The sequence below is a fragment of the Euprymna scolopes genome, chromosome 30 (genome assembly GCF_053919585.1).
Source record: "Euprymna scolopes isolate OS-2025 chromosome 30, ASM5391958v1, whole genome shotgun sequence".
Classification (NCBI taxonomy): domain Eukaryota; kingdom Metazoa; phylum Mollusca; class Cephalopoda; order Sepiida; family Sepiolidae; genus Euprymna; species Euprymna scolopes.
The window spans coordinates 33,152,155-33,159,883 of record NC_136511.1 but is presented as its reverse complement, the minus strand read 5'-3'; the positions used below and the strand labels follow the sequence as shown (position 1 = coordinate 33,159,883).

The 7,729-nt window shown below is 44.3% G+C and overlaps 1 pseudogene; it reads left to right on the top strand.

The window, feature by feature from the left end:
• The first annotated feature begins 5,592 nt into the window (after positions 1–5,592).
• On the top strand, positions 5,593–5,740 carry LOC145255014 (U2 spliceosomal RNA; annotated as a pseudogene).
• Positions 5,741–7,729: the final 1,989 nt, after the last annotated feature.

Sequence of the window (7,729 nt, the reverse complement as noted above, 5' to 3'; positions counted from 1 at the left end):
GCAGAAAAGATAAAGTTTGCCAGCCTCATTCTCGCTGAGTGCTCTTCTGGGGAAGGAGACGGTCCCAGCTCAGAGAGATCAAGGGAAAGCTTCCTCCATAAGGACAAGTATTCCGGTGGGACCGTTACATCCCATCCTAATCCCTTCTTCCAAAGTTCACGCAACAAAATTCGGCCACGTAACGAAACCGGTAGGCACAATGATAACGGGTAATAGACTCTAGCTGTCTCGCCGAGGATCTGTCTCTTTGTAAAGGCACTAGAGTCGCACTTAACAGCTGCTACACAAAAAGTGGCTGAGTGAGGACAGTATCTATATCCGAGCACCTTCTCCCATTTGTTCCCATGGTCACTCAGGGAACCATGCTCCTGCATTTTGTTTTTAATCGCCACATAGTTAGAATTACAGGACTGCAGTTCGAATCCTTCCTGACGCAATCGTTCCCGGGTGAGTGTATATAACCGGCATAGTTAATCGGGGTCATCGTGCGACATAACCAAATTATCCACGTAAAACCGATTCTCCATCATGGATCTACAATTATCCATGGGAAACTGCGCTGCATGGTATTTAAGGACATAATTTTATATAAATGGATTAGCGGCATACCCCAAAATAATTGTGTTGTATCTGAAGCAGCGTAGGCGACCTCCTTCATTTAGGAAAAAACAGAACTTATTCCTGTCCGGTTCAAGCTTTAGACGGATCATTAAGAAGGCCTTCTTAATATCTGCTAACACGGCGTGCTTATTAGCACGAAAGGTAAGTAACACATCTAGTAGGTCACTAGTAAGATTTATTCCCTGGTAGGTAGCCTCGTTAAAGGAAAGAGAGTCACCAACTTTGAGGCTGCAGTTGAACACTGGTCGAATCTTAGTGGTGGAGGTAGAGTCTGATTTGAGGACAGGCCTCTGCGGAATCCAGACTAACTCTCCGAACCGTTGAGGAGGCACGAAGATCTCCGCTTTAATTCCATCCCGTTTCTGCTGATGGAAACCCTTCAAATATTCATGATAAAGTTGCCTCTTCTTCAATTTCTGCACGACACGTTCCAATATTCGCAGAGCCACTGCATGGTTGGAAGGAAGACAATAAATCTTATCGTCCTCCCATGGCAAATGAACGTAATATTTGTTATCCTTAAATGAAAAAGACTGTCGAAAGAGAGCAATCTTCTGTTAATCATAATTAGACAGTCCCTTTTCTTCAATACCCAGTGACTCCACACTGAACATCTTCTCCAAACCCCTTTGTACATCACTTTGAGGGAATAAATCACTTAAAGTGTCTTCATAAGTGCCCTGCGACTCCAGCACAAAACATAGGTGATATGGGTTAACCTCAGCAGTCGACGCAAGTACAGTATCGAACGTAAGGCATTCTGAGTTCTTGTCCACAGAATGGTCAGTATGTAAAAACTGCTTCCCCTCACCGAATGGGACGAGTCCTATTATTGTCAAAAATGCCTGTCCAAGCAAACAAGGAACAAATTGAAGGCTCCCTAAATGTTGAATAACATCCAGCTCAATTATTCCATGAATTGGAATAAAATGTGTGCCTCTGTCAAATCTGGCGGCTAAGGAACATTTGAGGCGTTCAAATTCATCCAAAATAAAATCCAGATCGTCGATGTGTACCGAATATCAATATTTTCGTGTACCAACACCGTCAGGGAAAATGGACAACAGGATCCAATGCTAGCCTCCAATGCTACCTCTTTAAAACGCCTGTCGCAATCTCCAAGGATGGTAGTCAGCCTACTTTCACAATCATGTCCAATGGACTCCAAGTGACCGAGGGTGTCCAAGATCTTACTGGACAAATAAGTCCATCCACTGCCTGTGTCCAATAAACAGTTGACGGAAACACTTTTGTCACCCCTACCAAGGGTAACACAGAAAACAGAGGGAAGGCTCGAGAATTTTTCCATGAATGCTATAGGCTGAGTTGGACTGAATAGAGGAATCTCTCCGTGAAGTACCGGATCTAGGTCCTGAAGCCAGGAGTCTTATCCCCCTTAATAATGACAGCAATACTCCATACATGGGCGACTAGTTGCCTTATAGAGGTACATGATAGTTTTCTAGCATGGTAGACAGAGCCCACCTTCCTTGCAGCGACCATGGCAATGCCCTCGATGTAATGGTTCCAACTCATGTTTCCTGTGAACGTTAGACCAAGGACCTTGAAAGACGCACTCTCAGATAAAGAGTCGTTGGCCATTGCGATAGGTGGTAGAAAAGGTTTCTTATAATCATTGAATGAAACTAGTTTAGTCTTGGCGGCATTGAACATGACCATTCATTTTTGTCCCCATTCCACTACGGATTGGAGGTCATCTTCTAGTGTTTCTGCCATTTCTTTAGATATGTGTTCATTTGTTTTCCTATCGTGTCTGTTATAGAGTGTGGTGTCATCAGCATATATACCCATCTTAGAGGAAATTTTGTCGGGGAAGTCATTTATGAATATCAGGAACAGTAGAGGTCCAAGGATAGACCCCTGGGGCACTCCCGCATTTATATCATATTGTTTAGATGTACGACCGTCGAGGACAACCTAGATTTTTCTCTTATCTAAGAAAGAATTAAATCATGTTAAGTATTCTACCAGTGATACCGTATGATATAATCTTCCTGAGGAGACCCTCATGACATACCCTGTCAAAAGCCTCAGATATATCTAGAGCTACCACTCTGCCCTCCCCCGCTTTGTCCAGTGAATGATATATACGTTCAGAGATTACAGTTAGGATGTCTACTGTGGAACGGGCTTGTCTAAATCCATATTGTTTGTCATTCAGAAGCTTAGCATCTTTAAGGGGCCGGACTAGAGCATTGTTAATTAAGGTTTCAAATATGTTGGAAAAAAGTGGGAGGAGGCTAATGGAGCGATAATTTGATGGGTCAGTTCTTTCTCCAGAACTCTTGAATATTGGTACCACAGAAGCAGTTTTCCAACAGCCCGGAAAGCGAGATTCATTAAGACATTTGTTGTAGAGTTTGGAGAGAACTGGAACTACTTCAGCTGAGCACATATTTAACAGCACAGCTGGGATGAGATCGGGTCCACATGCTTTTGAAGTGTCAAGGTTTTTTATGATAGCATGTACTTTAGCAGAAGTGATTTGTAGATCGTCTAGCGTGGCGTCTGTCCGCATGGGAAATTCAGGTAGGGGGTTGTTGGAAGGGTCCAGTGTGGAGTTTGAGGCAAATCGACTGGCAAGCATGTTAGCCTTTTCGGTTGCTGAGCAAACAACCTCGTGATTGTTTGTTAGTGGGGGAATTGTTGATTGCCCATTATTTACTACACTGTTGTAGATTTTCCAGAATTCGCGAGTTTCTGATTTTTGTGCTTTTATGCGTTTTTTAGTGGTTTCCATAAATTCTCTCTTAGCTGTCGCTATTTCTTTCTTAACGTTACTTCTAGCTTCTATGCACTTCTGTCTGTTTGAACTGGACTTATGCTGGTTAAATCTGCGGTATGCATTCTGCCTTTGAGCAATGGCAGTTGCGCAAGTCGAGGTAAACCATTGGGGAGAGTGGGGCTTGCTATAAAATTTCCGCATGGGAACATGTGCTTCGATTTCAGTTTTGAACCATTCAGTGGTCTCGTTTGCATACTGTTCAGCAGGAAGAGAAAAATATTTTCCCATGGGGCATCTCCGATAAGATCTCTGATGGCTTCCGACTCAGCCTTTTTATATTATCTCGTGGTTTTGAGCACTGGCTCTTCAGTTTTGGCTCTAGAGTTAAGTGCGATTTCAACCATTATCACTGCATGATCAGCGTTCCCAGGTGGGCTGTCGGCATTCGTTATACAATCATCAGGAACTGTGGTCAAAAACAGATCTAAAAGTGATGCGTGTTGTTCTTCAGGGAAACGGGTTGGAAAAGTAACAATTTGTGATAGGGAGTGAGATACAGAGAAACTATGAGTTGTGCTGCCTGCTGCATCTGTGTAAGTAGAGAATCCAAGCCAGTTGTTGTGATGGACATTAAAGTAACCAAATACATGTACTTGGGCGCTAGTGTCGATGGAGAGTGCTGTGTCTATGCTGGCAGAGACTCTGTTTATTATGGTGCAGTCTTGGGTCGAGTGAGAGCGGTAGAGAAAGTAAAAGTAGCTAATGTTGTGTTGCATGCTTCTTCTAAAGCACATAAAGGCGTGATCATTCGATTCTCGCTTTGTTTCTCTAGTCAAGGGAAGGGGATTACGAATGTAAACTCCAAGTCCGTGCATGTGGCTTTCAGAGTCCTTACAGCAGAGTGGGAGATATCCAGGCATGTTAAAGTAGTTAGAGGGGATGGAGGAGTGTAAGTTAATCTCACTTAGAGCTGAGCTATCCGGGATATTTGTTAGGAGAATTACTTCAACATCAGCTAAATTAGTTCTAAGCCCACGGATATTTGTGAATGCAAGCCTCAAGGGAGGAGACATGTTGGATTTGTTTGTCTCTAAGCCTGGTTTAAGCTTATTTTTAGATTGTACTGTCATCATGTTTTTTACGAGTTTTAGTAAGGTAAGGGGGAGCTGAACAGGAGCTTATGCAGAGTATCACACATGCATCACAAGTAGACCATCAGCGTACTATTCTTCAACTAGGACTGTGGCCTCAGGAAAGCCCACCGGGGATGAGTTCAGGGTCCCTTTCCATGCGCGACATAGCACTACAAACATCCCGATATTATACAACAGTTTATGTAGCAGCAGCTCTAAGCGCTACCAAAGAGTTAGGGCACATGTACTACCAGTCGGAAACAGCAGCCAGTAACTGTCAATCCGGTACCCTCAACCTATCAGATGAAGGTCAACCCAATCTAATTGCTCAGGCATATGTGGTACTCAAGCACTCTCAAGTGCCCAGTTTTTGGGGTGGGGTGTGTCGGGAGTTGGGAAACGGCGTTCATTGCCCTAGACAAGAAACAAGATATACCACTGGGTGTTTGTGTCGATTCACTGTGATAGTGTCTCTTCGCCTGAGTAATAAGCAAAGAAGGAGTATGGAAGCCGGGCGATAGACAGAACCTATCTACTCCTTAAGCAAATTAGGTTTGCAAACCGGTAATTTGTTTGAGGCACCAGCTCTAGGAAGGTTGTCATCCGAGATTGAAGAGGCCTCCCTCCCCTATGGTTTAGTTTCAGAATTTTCCTTCTCCTAGACGGATGATGTGGGAAGATCTACTGGGTCCGTCAACACTGACAGGGTTTGGATTCCAATCAAGGTATTTCTCTTACCCCGCGTGGTTAGTTAATATATATATATATATATATATATATATATATATATATATATATATATATATATATATATATATATATTCAAATAAATGTTTAGAGGTACAGAATTTGTATATAGTTTTAAATAAAATACTAGGCGGAAGTTTCTCGAGAGCTCTTTCGGCTATCATCTCATCAGGAGTAAATCGATAGCAATCTAAATAATATTGTAACGAAAATAAAGAGTTCTATTGGGGAACTAATTTAATGTGCTAACGTACGGGGACATTAATTAAATTTATTTACGTTTAAAAAAAAAACGAGTTGGCACATTAAATAAGGTCCACAATAGAACTCTTTATTTTCGTTACAATAACGTCTTGGCCTTTTGGTCAAGATCAAAGTGTAGTATCTGTTCCGGCAGATGCTGCACTTAAGATAATTTGTACCAGTCAATGGAGGGGAAACCCTCTATACTGGGGCAATTATTATTTTTGGTAACCAGAGTGCCCCCTTTTTGCCTACTTTTAGGGGAGCTGGTTTTTACCTCACATTAAAAACGGCCTTGTGCCTAATTTGCTCAGTGGGGGAGCAAATAAATACCATCTGTTCCGGCAGATACTGCACTTAAGATAATTTGTACCAGTCAATGGAGGGGAAACCCTCTATACTGGAACAATTATTATTTTTGGTAACCAGAGTGACCCCTTTTAGGGGAGCTGGTTTTTACCTCACATTAAAAACGGCCTTGTGCCTAATTTGCTCAGTGGGGGAGCAAATAAATACCATCTGTTCCGGCAGATACTGCAAGCTATGACTAGCAAAGACAAGATGTGGGGGCAACCCCACATGCCTGACCATTAACCAGCTCCCATTTCCCACCTCTCGGGAGCTGTTCGCCCCTTTCCCTTCTCCCTCCCTTCACTCCTCACATTAAAAATCGGACTTGTGCCTAATTTGCTCGGTGGGGGAGCAAATAAATACCATCTGTTCCGGCAGATACTGAGAGCTATGACTAGCTACGACTAGCAAAGACAAGATGTGGGGGCAACCCCACATGCCTGACCTTTAACCAGCTCCCATTTCCCACCTCTCGGGAGCTGGTCCCCTTTTTCCCTTCCCCCTCCCTTCACTCCTCACATTAAATTGTGCCTAATTTGCTCGGTGGGGGAGCAAATAAATACCATCTGTTCCGGCAGATACTGCAAGCTATGACTAGCTAGGACTAGCTATGACTAGCAAAGACAAGATGTGGGGGCAACCCCACATGCCTGACCATTAACCAGCTCCCATTTCCCACCTCTCGGGAGCTGGTCCCCTTTTTCCCCTCCCCCTCCCTTCACTCCTCACATTAAAAATCGGCCTTTTGCCTAATTTGCTCGGTGGGGGAGCAAATAAATACCATCTGTTCCGGCAGATACTGCAAGCTATGACTAGCTATGACTAGCTATGACTAGCAAAGACCAGATGTGGGGGCAACCCCACATGCCTGACCATTAACCAGCTCCCATTTCCCACCTCTCGGGAGCTGGTCCCCTTTTTCTATTCCCCCTCCCTTCACTCCTCACATTAAAAATCGGCCTTGTGCCTAATTTGCTCGGTGGGGGAGCAAATAAATACCATCTGTTCCGGCAGATACTGCAAGCTATGACTAGCTATAACTAGCAAAGACCAGATGTGGGGGCAACCCCACATGCCTGACCATTAACCAGCTCCCATTTCCCACCTCTCGGGAGCTGGTCCCCTTTTCCCCTTCCCCCTCCCTTCACTCCTCACATTAAAAATCGGCCTTGTGCCTAATTTGCTCAGTGGGGGAGCAAATAAATACCATCTGTTCCGGCAGATGCTGCAAGCTATGACTAGCTATGACTAGCAAAGACCAGATGTGGGGGATACCCCACATGCCTGACCATTAACCAGCTCCCATTTCCCACCTCTCGGGAGCTGGTCCCCTTTTCCTCTTCCCCCTCCCTTCACTCCTCACATTAAAAATCGGTCTTGTGCCTAATTTGCTCGGTGGGGGAGCAAATAAATACCATCTGTTCCGGCAGATGCTGCAAAGCTATGACTAGCAAAGACCATATGTGCGGCCAACCCAACATATCTGAACTTGGTCACTGAAGGGGCAACCCTTCATACAAACAGTTTCTAATCCAGCTCCCATTTCTCACCTCTCGGGAGTTGGGGATTTTGATAGAGTGTCTTACTGAAGGGGGCGGTTTCTTTATGTTGGACTTGAAGACATACAAGTCATAGTCAGGTGGGAAATAGGCAAGCGGCAGAGAATTCCACTTGAGTGAAGTTCTAAGAAGGAAGCTTTGCTCATGGAATCTACGTTTGGATTTAGGCACAGACAGGGGGTGGGGGAAATTATTGACAGTAATTTCAGCCAGACCGGTGTTTCTCGTGAAAGATTGGCGAGGGGGACGATCGATTGGAGCTCAGACGAGCACCTGCCATGGAAATAACGATAAAGACAGGCTCGCAACGTCCATTCTCTGGGAGAGAG